Genomic DNA, 14,040 nt, shown 5'->3' with positions numbered 1-14,040 from the left:
ACGAAATACGAACTGTTGATTCATCAAGCACCGGGCACTGTCCTCGTCGAACTCGGGTATAACAACTAAGAGCTCAACGAGTGAAGTAGCCCATAAACATAGCCCACTGAGTTTCTCGCTGGATCTTCTCAGTGGATCCCGATTCTGATCCGGGTTATATTCTGCGAAGTACTGCTCTTGCTAGGTCTAGTGTTAGCAAATTCTCTCAGGCTGAGCCCGTGAGCCCACCAACCCCGTCCGCCCGCAGCTGGATTAGTCTCTTAGGCTATCAATGAATAGATAGAAAAAAATAACAGTCGAATCACAACACCTTTGAAACTTTCATCGCATAAAATACAAACCAATTCAAAAACAATATATTGAAACCAAAAAAAAATTAATTTCCTCACCGAATCCCAGAATGGTATCGAGTTCATAAATGTGAGTGTTAACGAATCAACGTCGCGTCATACATTGATGGCTGTGATTGGCCAACGATGACGTCATATCGCACGAACCAATCACAAAACAGGAAACGCAATGGTGGCACCAATTGTCAAAATTTTAAAAATAAAAAACACGAAGAAAAAAGATGGACGCGCATTTCAATTCTATATTTGTAAAATAATTAAAAATAATATAATGAGTATTTGAAGAAGTAAACGCATTTATTCATTTTCTTGGCCACCTCAAGATACATCTAAGAATAGTGAGCTACATTGAAACAAAAAAAAAATATCCTCGCCGAACCCCAGAATGGTGTCAAGTTTATACGGCCTGGTGGCAAGTTTATACGGGTTTATTTTAACGGCCGTCTGGTGTAGTGGTAAGTGACATGGTCACTACACAAGGGGGTTGCGGGTTCGAATCCCGCCAAGGGAAGATATTTGTATGATATATATAAATGTCTTTTCCAGGGTTATGGATGTATATTAAATATATGTATGTGTATAATAAAAATCTTACATTTATTTCCGTTATCTGGTACCTGTAACACAAGTTCTTTACGAACTTATCACGGGACCAGTTAACGTGGCGTGATTGTTAATAAATATTTATTTATTTATAATATTACGACAATATCAGTGTCAGTCTTAACACTATTAACACTATTATAAATATGAGCAACCCTTGTGTTAAGACTGCAGCGGAGCGAAACTTAATAAAGTTTCGGGAACACGTTGCACATTCACTAGAATTCGTTTAATACTTCATCAAGAAAGCTTCTCGCGTTTTATTCGAGCCACGTTGCCTTTTCCATAGCTTTTTCACTAAATTATATTCTTCAGAGACGTATCATGGTTCATGCTATAAGAAAAATATGTGCTCCATACGTATGTATATCGACGCTTGAAAGGCAAACGTGACTAAGCGACAATAACTGCTTTGTACATAAATGATAGGCAATAACCATATTCGATGCGCGAAAAATATATATTTCTAGGTCTATTAAAATCATTTCAATCCTACAGCTACTAGCTAGATTCTATTACAGCTAGATTCGTTAAAATATAATTTTTTTTTCAGGTATTTCAACTTTAAATTAGTCTACTGTAAAGTTCACGCATTGTCGCTTAGTCACGTTTGCCTTTCAAGCTTCGATATGTATATAACTAAACAATTATATCGATGAATATTTGCAGTTTCAAGAAAGCCCACGTGTCTTTGTAAGGAATTGTTCCCAAAAATAAAGACACAATGATATCGAAAGGCTATTAATTAAATATTGAATATATAAATATATATATTTATACGTAAAGCAAAAACTTTGTACATCTTTTTACGAAAATTGCGCTGACGGAGGAGTATGAAATTTCCCACACTCATAGAGAATATAGAGAAGGAGTGCAGAATGTTAATATATATTTTTAATTATACATAAAAATACATTAAATAAATTAAAAAAAATATTACACACACTACCATGTATTTGACACACACACGCATGCATACTATTTGGTTTACGGCCGTTTTCAATAACGTATCTGAGTTTACGGATAGATAGCTATCGCCGAATATCAGCAAGAGCGTATCTATCCTTATTTTGCGTTTCACAATCACGGATAAGTGCTATCTCTCTTTAACCAACAGCAGATAGCTTCTTCCCTCCGATCTATCCGAGCCTCTTGATACGTTTCGTTCTACTACAAATACGAAACAACATCAGGATCTAGACTTATTTTATTTTATTCTAAATTATAACTATAATTTAACCAGCATATCGTAGACTATCATAAACACATTTGTTTATAACAAAAAGTAATAAAAAATGTAGATTTTTTTAAATTGGACGTATTGCTATTTTTATCCTAGTCGAAATTATGAAACGAAACGTTTTGACAGTCCGTTTGCCAATAAGCAGTGATCAGTTTCTTTGGTTTGTTTTTCTCTTGTTTACCTACTATATTAGATGATGACTTGCCTCCAAAACGCTTTAAAACTTTCGTTTATAATTCTAAGTGTGTTTATAATTAAAGAGCTACAGTGAAATAAAATGAATTCTGTAAGTATCTATGAACTACATTGATAATAATAATTTTACTTTGAAGACTTTGAGTTCAAGTTTAGAAAATATATCTTTTTCAGTCAAGAAAGGCAGCACCCATGACAAAAGATGAGACGATGATTCTAGCAGAACTTGTGGCGGCAAAAAAACACATCAATAATAAGGCAACAAATGCCACAAACAATAAATTGAAGCAGCAGGCTTGGCCAACCCTTGTAAATGATTTTAATTCGTCGATTCGTCGTTTCCCATTAACTCCATCGCAGCTTCGACTAAAATGGAAAACTTAAAAAACGCTACGGCAACATAAGAAACAACCTTAGTAAGGTTAGTATAATTAGTTGATAGTTTGTCTCTAATAACACATTGACAAACATGATTGTTTCTTTAGGTTGCCGTACATAGTATTTGAAATAATTATGCTCTTTGTTACAGGCTGGAGGTGGTAAGGATTGCAGATGAAATTTTGGATAAAGCATGCAAATTGTTGTAGGTCACATATATTTTTAACACTTTTACAGCCAAGCGGAAACAAGATGGAAGAAAAGAAATGCAATGCATTAGCAGAATATCTAATAGCAAAAAAGAGGCTTGATTTGGAAAATGAAGAAAAAGAGATTGTTGTAGCAAAACTTAAGTTAGATTTAGATAATGCTAGATTAAAAAAATAAAAATTACTTAAAAGGATTTCATAAATTAAGTAGGCAATAATAATTTTATGTTAGATAGTTTTTTAAGTATATGTACAAATTCTAAATTAAATATCTTGCATGTACTAACCACTATGTAATTATCATTTTGGAAAATAAAAAATAGTCAAATTATCATTGGAGTTTATTTTATAAATTATCTTTGGAAGCAATTATTTATAGGTAGTTGTATTTCATATGTACGTTCTGGAAAATTGTTATGTATCTGCGACTGAAATTTCTGATTCTAATTCTTCTAAATTCATATTCCTGACGATACTATGCAGCATGGCAGCTATAATAACAGCTTGCATATTTTCTAGTTTTAATCTACTTTTCAATGATAATACAGGGAGTCTTCTTTTACAAACACCAATGCATCTGAAAAATATACATTATTCGCTTACTTTATTTTACAATACAGAATAACAAACTCTTAACTTAAAAAAATATTACCTCTCTATAGTATCTCTTGTTTTAATATGTGATTCATTTTAAATCGTTCCAATTGAGTATGTGGGTTAATTAATCATGTTAAAAGATAGGGTTGTGGGGATAGCCTCTATCGGCAAGCAAATAGCAATTTCCAAGTCCACCTTGTTATCAATGTTCTCTTGATATGTAGATAATTTACTATAGTAGTGTCATATTAACATAATCATAAATTCATATAAACACCTAAATAAGAAATACCTTTTCAATCGGAATGGTTAATTATAGTTGCACCATGTAGTAGACCCAGGCCACCAAGCAACAACATTTTGAAACATCAATGATGCATAGCACACAAATTGCACATTCAAAATACTCTTTTTCTATTTCTAAATTCCTCTCCTATATTTGAATCTGTAACACAAATATAAAATGTAAAGGTATCAGTGTGTATATAATAAGAATGAAGGTAAATAACCTACCAGGTTATTGTATTAGTATATGAATGTAATTTAAGGCACCATGGGAATCCAGCAGTATTATAAAATTCCTGTCGAGTGTGATTTTGTAACACAACAAAAATTGGGTATAATTTTGCTATTGCTATAAACAAATATAAGTTGTAATAACGAGTACTTTTATGGTTAAAATTTATCTTACCTTTTTGACGTTACACTCAAATATGGTCTCATTAAATTAGTCAATTCATTCACAACACCTTTGCTCGGAAATCTATAGTCAAATTCGTAATTATTGATCTTAGCTATGTAATTCAGACGATCTTTATTTTCCTAACCATATGATATCGGCCTCACTATCACTATCTGCATCACAATCCATTATCATTTGAAATAATTCCATATCACTATCATCACTTCTACAACATGCCATTATAAAGAGAAACATTTATTAAATTATAGCTATTTACTTTCGAAAGATAAACATGTAACCGGCCGATTTTGACAGATAAGCGAATGCCCTTACTAGAGATAGCGTCGCCTACCGGAGAGTTACTTAAAACTAATATTGAAACGGAAGTAAGCACGATTTGTATGAGCGTTCTATCTTTAGTAGGCTATGCGTCCTCCCGACGATGGATAGATAAATCCGATAGGAACTGCTGTCCGTCGATAGGTTATTGGAACGTAAGTAAGGACAAAAGAATAGATTTGTCTATCTTTAGTAACCGAAACTAGGGATAGATAGGTTATTGAAAACGGCCGTTATTGTCAAACTTTTCTTACTGCTTGTAGTCTGCGGTCGAATTAAGAATAGATTAAAATATATTGTTCGTCTTTATTAATATTTGTCTAAAGTCTAGTCTTGGCGAAATCTGTGATTATAGAAATATAATAATTAGTCTTTGACAATAGAATCATAATAGTGTACAAATTTATAATTTCAGTTAATTATAGTCGAATTTCGACTACCGGGGGACAACTAGTTATTTTAATGCACATAAAAATATGCTAATTCAGTAAATACTTTCAAATGCACGCTGCTAAGCAAGACGTTTTTGCTCCAAATGTCGACAGCACACTTGCGATTACAACAAACATACAGAACGTCGTCGCCACGACCACCAGCCCTCTCGGTCGGCAGGCTATGCGAAGCCCGCCTAGATGGCGCCGGTTAGTGAGTAGTTATCTTACGGAATACCCCGCTGGGTCAGAACCAGCGTGGGTCGAGGATAGCCGGCCTTCCTTCACCCAGATGATCTTGCGTATAGCGCGTGCAGAACAGCTTACGAGTCGTCTTCTTAGGCCCCCTTCGGCGGTCCCCAGACCGACATATGAGAGGGACCCAAAACACTTTTAGAGGCCAGGGCATGGGCGAGATCCGCCTCCCTGGCCCCCACTCGATGACAGCGGGCTTGTGCGTCCCCCACGCGCTCCGTCGCCTTCTTCTGCGAGATGGTGCACTCGCAGAAGTCGAGTATCGCTTTCCACGACTCGTCGTCGCCGAGCATTGATGCCACAACACTCGGCAACCACAAGTCGTTTGCTATTTTTGCGACGAGGACACGGCGCCACCCCTCTCATGAGGGGCAGGCGACGAGCGTGTGCTCCGCCGTGTCCAAGTCGCAACCACAACGGTAATCTAAAACAGTTAATATAACGCAAGGAATACCAGGAAATGAGTTTTAAATTTTTTCTTTTTTTTTGTTTGCTTAAAATAGCCAGAGCTTTGATGCTCTCAAGCTATATCTAGTCTTATATTAAATATGTTTGTATTGTCGCATTATATTGAGTAAAATAAGCTCAAGTTCACCATACTATTAAAGTTTCTAAGTTAAACCGTTAAACTTTTCGCAACTTAGACCACGCCAGCTGACACTCCCGTATCTTTTTAGCTGCTTACAAAGTTATTTTAAACTAAGTGAAAGGTGCCCTGTATTGATATAAGCATGTATAATTTTTATTGCTTAGTTTGGTAGGCGAGCTGTTGGCTCACCTGGTGTTAAGTGGTTACCGGAGCCCATAGACACCTACGACGTAAATGCTGTCACCTACCTCGAGACATAAATTTTAAGTCTCAGTTTTAACAGTACAACGGCTGCGCTACCCTTCAAACCGAAACTCATTACTGCTTCACGGTAGAAATAGGCAGAATAGATAGAATAGGTGGTGGTACCTACCCATGCGGACTCAAGATGTCCTACCACCAATAATTCCAAGTTTTCTTTATTTCAAACCAGTATTTTATAACTTCGTAGAACAAATAAATCAATGAACAAACATTTCACATTCAAAGGGCACAAGCTAGATCGATTTCCTGTAACCAGCAACAGTACTGAACAGATCTTTGGTCAGTGTGTGTACCCAGTAACGTAGACCTATTCTAGTTTTGGTCGTGCGTATAAATCTATCTATCTATATATACAAAATGAATTGCTGTTCGTTAGTCTCGCTAAAACTCGAGAACGGCTGGACCGATTTGGCTCATTTTGGTCTTGAATTGTTTGTGGAAGTCCAGAGAAGGTTTAAAAGGTAGATAAATATGAAAATGTTCGGAATTAAATAAAAACAACAATTTTGTTTTTCCTTTGATGTGTCCCCTTGATGTGTGTCTTTTATTTATCGATTGAGGCACTACGAAGTCTGCCGGGTCAGCTAGTTTTCAATAAATGTGGTAAGTTGTGTAACGGTGCATTATATTGGAAAAGAACAAAGCCTGGATGTATAACTGATTCTTTTCAGTGGTGTAAATGAATTGGGAATCGGTGGTAAAGTTCCAATAAGAATGCCCGTAAAGTTGTATTTGAATTTATTTGCATGGGTCCCGAAATTACACATACCGAAAAAAAAAATTACTACATTGGTCATGAGTCTCATCTAGAACAAAAAAATCGAAAATTTGTTGAATCAAACTAGCTTCTGAATTATTTTAAGTGTCTTTTGTGTTAATTTTTAGGTACTATGATTAAAGAAACAATAATCTCACGGATCGTTTGGAGCCTCTGGGTCTGCGGAGGGACTTCGGTTCCCTCTGTATTCTGTACCGTATGTTCCATGGGGAGAGGAATTGTTCGAGATGATATCGGCATCTCGTTTTTACCATCGCACCGCCCGCCACCGGAGTAGAGTTCATCCATACTACCTGGAGCCACTGCGGTCATCCACAGTGCGTTTCTAGAGATCTTTTTTGCCACGTACCATCCGGCTATGGAATGAGCTCCCCTCCACGGTGTTTCCCGAGCGCTATGACATGTCCTTCTTCAAACGAGGCTTGTGGAGAGTATTAAGCGGTAGGCAGCGGCTTGGCTCTGCCCCTGGCATTGCTGAAGTCCATGGGCGACGGTAACCACTCACCATCAGGTGGGCCGTATGCTCGTCTGCCTACAAGGGCAATAAAAAAAAAAAAAAAAAACCTAAACTCCCACCAAACAACCTGCGTAGCTTGCGTAGCGGCGTAGCGCGTGAACGACTTCGTAGCGATCTGCGCTCTACGAAACATAATCTATATATTAATACGTGAAGCAAAAACTTCGGACCCCTATTTACGAAAATTGCACGGACGAAGGAGTATAAAATTTCCCTCACTTATAGAGAATATAGAGAAGGAGTGCAGAATGTTAATATTTTTTTAAACTCAGCATAAAAAATACATTAAATCAATAAAAAAACATTACAGACATGTATTTGACACACACACCCACCCATACATACTATTTGCTTATTGTCAAACTTTTCTTATTGCTTATAGTCTGTGGTCAAATTGGGAATAAATTAAATATTGTTTGTCTTAGTTAATATTTGTCTTAGCGCAATCTATGAAGAAATAGAATTCTTTGAATTCTTCTAAGAAACCTTAGTCAATAGAATCATAATAGTGTTTATACAAACTTATAATTTCAATTAATCATAGTCGAATTTCGACTACCGGGGGACCACTAGTTGTTATAGAAAATTGGACAAAATGTTAAGAAACACATTACTTATTATGAAATTATCATTTGAACCATCACGAATATGACCTACATCAATCGCTTTTTGTGTTGTTTTAATATAGTATTATTTTATTACGTAGCTGATGTTTGTCTACACGCAATATCCGGCTCGAAAATGAACTCTCGGCTTTTCCGGAATTCTATGACAGGTTTATTTCAAAGAAGCTTGAAAATAATCAGCCGTTGTCCCAAAAAAGCTTTGAGTAGCGGCAGACAGTGGTTTCCTTAAACTAATTTATCTATTGCTGTAGCATATGAGCGACGGTTACTACTTATCATCAGATCAGTCACATACTGATCAATGTTTTAAGTTATAAAATATTTTTAATTTGCTAAATTTTATCATGCTAGTTAAGTGTTCGATTCGAAGTTAATAAATTATAATCGGAAACAAATCACACCCGGCGATTAGGCTCCAAACTAGGACTCCCTGTATTGGAGACTCCAGCAACTAAAAAACTTTCATATAACTACTAAATGGAAAGAAAAAAGTAGGTGTTCGACAAACAAATACAATGCTTGAAATGGGAATCTAAGCTATGGAACTCATCCAGTCAATCCCATTTAACGTAGCCTCATCCGTAATGCAAATTCAGATTACTTTGGGCGAATTCCAAAACCGAGTCGCCAGATGTTTCAGAATAAGTTTGTTAACTCCACAAGCCAACCTCAATTAACTTTCTCGAAGATTCCAATTATGTGTTAATTGTGTTGAAGAGTGTTAAGTGGTAGGGCCCTCGTGCACGGTGGGTGAGTTATAAAAGCTAACTGTCTCAACCGTTGGACCGAAATGCATTACTGATTCGCATCGGAATAGGCCGGATGTCGATACTTACCCGGGTGGAGTTATAGCACGACCTTTCTCTAGTGCCATTTTGGTTCACAACATAGAATCAGAAAGGTTATTTGAACATTAAGCGAATTGTATGTTTATTTATCTGTGATATTATTAATTGATATTATTAATCTGTTAATTAAAATCTGTGACTCACTCCAACATAAAATATTGCTCTCACTCTGCGAAACATCGTGCCACATCGCGTCGCATCGCGAGAGCATCGGTATCGCAGGATCCGACTGATGCATGACCACGACCACTCTGTCAAGAGTGTACGAATAGGAAGAAGATGTTTATTAAATCAATAGCTGAATTTTTGAAGCATAACGCACATGTAAGCGTGAGAAAGTAATTCGTAACGTTCCCCAAAAAACAATAATTAGAGGCTTAATTAAAGCAACTGCAAATAAAAAGATTCTAATCAGAAATTAATATCGTCGAATTATGTTTGAAGAACAGCCGCGACCCGTGTTTGTCTGAACGTTTTAATTTATTTCGAGAGCTAAGTTGAGTTGTTTTAGTCAAAGCACTGATAACTTTTTGTTTGATTTAGAATAAATCGGAGCTGAATTTTCTCGTATTGTCTTATTTCTTTACCGAATATATACGGGCCGTTACTTTGATTTCTCTTCTAATTAAAATTCTTGTCTCGCAAAATTTCAATGAGATAGATAATTTTATTAGAACTATGTTGGTTCTTTGTTTATTTATTTAAAAATAAGGTGCATAGAAATAGATCCTTGAAGATACAATTTAATGCTCTGAGGTTTTTTTTGGAGATAATATAATCATCTCCTTCTACTTTTGCACACTCATCACCAGCAGTATCTCTGTACTACCTGGAACTCACGCATTCATTTTTTATTGCTTAGATGGGTGGACGAGCTCACAGCCCGCCTGGTGCTAAGTGGTTATTGGAGCCCATAGACATCTACGACGTAAATGCGCCAGCCACCTTGAGATATAAGTTCTAAGGTCTCAACTATAGTTACAACAGCTGCCCCACCCTCCTTCAAACCGAAACACATTACTGCTTCACGGCAGAAATAGGTAGGGTGGTGGTACCTACCCGCGCGGACTCACAAGTGGTCCTACCACCAGTAATTACGCAAATTATAATTTTACGGGTTTGATTTTTATTACACGATGTTATTCCTTAACTTAACCATCGTCAGACATCATAGGGGCGAATAGGGTGATCGAACTAATCAGGAATCATGCTGCGTTTCGTTTAGCTACCAAACTAATGACCGTCTCCGACATGTATATAAATACTTTTGTCAGTCCCATTCCATACTAGTAGTACCATTCTCGTTCAATTATTTAACATGACCTATCAAAAATACAGTTCACTGATTTCGTAACAAGAACAACTGTAGCGTAACAAATTCTTATTCGGTTATCGCGAATTGTTATACATAATTAAGACCTTGAAACATACGGTTTAATCCTGCGTACCTATATTTTAGTGTCATTGTATTTCTTACTGACATTACGTATACTGTACAGTTTTGGTGGTCACGGACGCTCACATCAATTCAGTTACTACAATATCCAGTTTTGAAATTCAATTTAAATCTTCACCTGGAGCCATTGCGTTTATTCACAGTGCTTTCCAGAGATCTTTTCTGCTATGTACCATCTGGCTTTGGAATGAGCTCCCCTCTACGGTGTTTCCCGAATGCTATGACATATCCTTCTTCAAACGAGGCTTTGACGGTAGGTAGCAGCTTGGCCGTGCCCCTGTCATTGCTGACGTTCATGGGTGATGGTCACCGCTTACCATCAGGTGGGCCATTGGCTCGTCTGCCTTTACAAGGCAATAACAAAAACATAATTATATATGTTTCTTTGTGTCCAGTTAATAATGTCTCATCATTATTACGTGATTACTGGTGGTAGGACCTCTTGTGAGTCCACACGGGTAGGTACCACCACCCTGCCTATTTCTGCCGTGAAGCAGTAATGCGTTTCCACTTAACCACTTAACACCAGGTGGGCTGTGAGCTCGTCTACCCATATAAGCAATAAAAAAATAATAAAAAAAATTACTTTATTGACGTTTCAGTCAATCTGTAGGTCATTTTGTTTCCAGCTCAGCAATCAGTGCAAGGACAATTCAACCCAGAGTCCGACCTGTCTCAAAATAAGCCACGTTGTCTTATTCACGTTGCTTAAAACATTTGAGTTTCAACATCAAGTGATTTCAGGCATGGTTTTTTATTTTGTTTCATTCCCGCATATTACGATGACCAAAGACTATCAAGAAAACTCTAGATTTTATATGTTACTCAATCGATAAATAAAAGACCGACGGGGTACACATCAAAGGAAAAACAAAATTGTTATTTTTATTTAATTCCGAGCATTTTTATATTTATCTACCTTTTAAACCTTCTCTGGACTTCCACAAATAATTCAAGACCAAAATTAGCTAAATCGGTTCAGCCGTTCTCGAGTTTTAGCGAGACTAACGAACAGCAATTCATTTTTATATATAGAGATATCACAGATTTACCTACTTACGTTATTCCATAGGTGTTTTACTCAGAAAAATATGTTCGTGTAATATAACAAAATGGTACACGTGCGAGTAAGTACATATAGGTACATGTGATATGTTCGGCTGATATGTGCGGGCCTGGTTTACGAACAATTACGGCGTAATGTATTTCAGTACCTAGCCTAGCATACTAATAACATTCGGACTAAGCCAAAATCAGGGAATCAGTAATTTTTATCATTTATTTATTTATTGCTTAGATGGGTGGACGAGCTCACAGCCCACCTGATGTTAAGTAGTTACATCTACAACGTAAGTGCGCCACCCACCTTGAGATATAAGTTCTAAGGTCTCAAGTATAGTTACAACGGCTGCCCCACCCTTCAAACCGAAACGCACTCCTGCCTCAGGACAGAAATAGGCGAGGTGGTGGTACCTACCCGTGTGGACTCACAAAAGGTCCTACCACCAGTAATTACGCAAATTGTAATTTTGCGGGTTTGATTTTTATTACACGATATTATTCCTTCACCGTGGAAGTCAATCAACTTGACATTTTCATTTTAAAATTTATGAAATGCGATAATTTGCACGGAACATAAAAATTAGCGACTTTTATTGCCTAGTTTGTAAGATATTTTAAAAGGCTTATAACCTTGATAAAAACTACAAGTTTCACCAAACCACGTCGGTCGATTCGGCAAAGGGGTTACGCGGCTGACTTCCATACGCGTTTTGTTTGATAAATGTATGCTTAGTGCGAGTTTTTTAACGTTCTCGATAGCGTAAAAGTTAACTCTTATTTGTATGGAATGGGATCGTTTGCCTGCGTTTGTCGCTAGGGGCGCTGTTCCAACTGTATACAAAACTGGGTTAACTTTTACGCTATCGAGAACGTCAGAAAACTCGCACTAAGCACACTGCAATCTGTGGCTTGTAGGAAGCGCTTACGTTGGAACCCTCGCGCGGCTCACGGGTGATCCTGACAGTCCAAACGGTTCAGTAAGATAAGGCTCACCGGTGACCACCGTGGCTTGAATGAAAATTCTCCATTTTTCTTATGGCGTTCAACGTGTTAAGAACCGAACAGAAATTATAATAGCACCTAAAACATAAAATGTAAACATAGATTTTTATTTGCTCGCCATATCGTCTTTTCGCATTAAAAGTGTACAATTTCCAAAAATATTATCCAGTAATATGCGGAATCATTTAGTATCACCAGTATTTTTCACATATAAATACTGTCAAAAGCGCGTAGTTTAGTTTTAGCTTTTTTTTAGTTTATCTATGTTTTGACTACTATTAACAAAATTAATACATAATTTTATCTTACTTTAAAAGACAGATAATGCAACTGGTAAAAAATAAAAAATAAATGTTGCAAAGTTGATTAATATTAAAAATATCACATGTTAAACCTTTAAAACACTCACCTATAAAATTTATAAGCTTAGAGATTATACAGTTTTAATGCGAGATGACGATATGGCTATTGTAGTCCATAAACATCTCAACAGAAATGCAGCCATACACTTAGAGTAATAACATCGAAGTACCAATTGCATTATGACAGCTAGCCATCCACTTAGGAACGGAATAAAAGACTGCTTTGGGACAAAATTAAAAAGCATACATGACAAAAGTGTTATTCATCGATCTTGTTATTTTCCTTTAATATCATTCAATATATTTTATCGTAAGGTAATTTTTATAGTTCATATTGAAGATGACTTGCTATTAATTAGTAAATTCAATCAATTAATTTTGTAATGTTTGATTAAGTAGCTCCTGATTAAACTAGCTTTACATTTATTCAATTAGTCGTTCTTTTAAAACGTCCTGACCTCATCGTCGATTCGGAATCGGCAAGAAACTCTTTTCAGTCTTTTCGTTTTGTAAGCAACGGCTTGGCTCTGTGCCTGGCATTGCTGAAGTCCATGGGCGACGGTAACCACTCACCATCAGGTCGGCCGTATGTCGGTCGACAGACCGTTGATCTGTCTACAAGGGCTATAAAAAAATAGTTTTGTTTTCTTATTGTTCTAGTATACATAATAATTTATGTTGCATGTACCTACCATGTACATGTGTTTTTATTTCAGTTTATATTTATTGATGAAAATCTATCTATTTGGTTAACTTTTAAAAAATAAATCCTGCGACGATCATGCTTACGGTGCGGACTTACGATACATTTTTCTACTAATAAATACGCATTTTTATTCAATTTAAACACGTTATTTCACTATAGGATATTGCATTTGCCGTACACATTGTTTGTGAGCAGATGTCACGTACATAATTACTTTGAATATTTACGAGTCTCAAGATCAGAACATTAAATTCGTTAGCGTAATGGCTGCTTTATATTAAAGCGATAGATATTAGTTGTATGCCATAACAGTTGATCTAACATATTAGATTTTTTTTCCCTACCCATTTGCTGGTAGCCTAAGGTGCTATTCCAGCTACGCCCGGACGGATAGGTGAGCTCACGGACTCAACCTGAGAGAATTTGCTCACACGAGCCCTAGCAAGAACAGTACTTCGCAAAATATACCACCGGATCGGAATCGCGAAGATCCCGCGAGAAACTCAGTGGGCAATATTAGAACAAATAGCCAAAACGCATCATGAGCA

The 14,040-nt window shown here is 36.6% G+C and overlaps 1 long non-coding RNA gene across 1 annotated transcript; it reads left to right on the top strand.

The window, feature by feature from the left end:
- The first annotated feature begins 1,948 nt into the window (after positions 1 to 1,948).
- Positions 1,949 to 3,309, top strand: LOC149499775 (uncharacterized). Its single transcript, XR_016325501.1, has 3 exons — positions 1,949 to 2,482; positions 2,566 to 2,812; positions 2,921 to 3,309. It is a non-coding gene; the product is annotated as an uncharacterized LOC149499775 (long non-coding RNA).
- The last annotated feature ends 10,731 nt before the right edge of the window (positions 3,310 to 14,040 follow it).

The sequence above is a fragment of the Bombyx mandarina genome, chromosome 26 (genome assembly GCF_030267445.1).
Source record: "Bombyx mandarina strain Sakado chromosome 26, ASM3026744v2".
In the NCBI taxonomy this organism is placed as follows: domain Eukaryota; kingdom Metazoa; phylum Arthropoda; class Insecta; order Lepidoptera; family Bombycidae; genus Bombyx; species Bombyx mandarina.
This window is presented reverse-complemented; position numbering and strand designations above follow the sequence as displayed.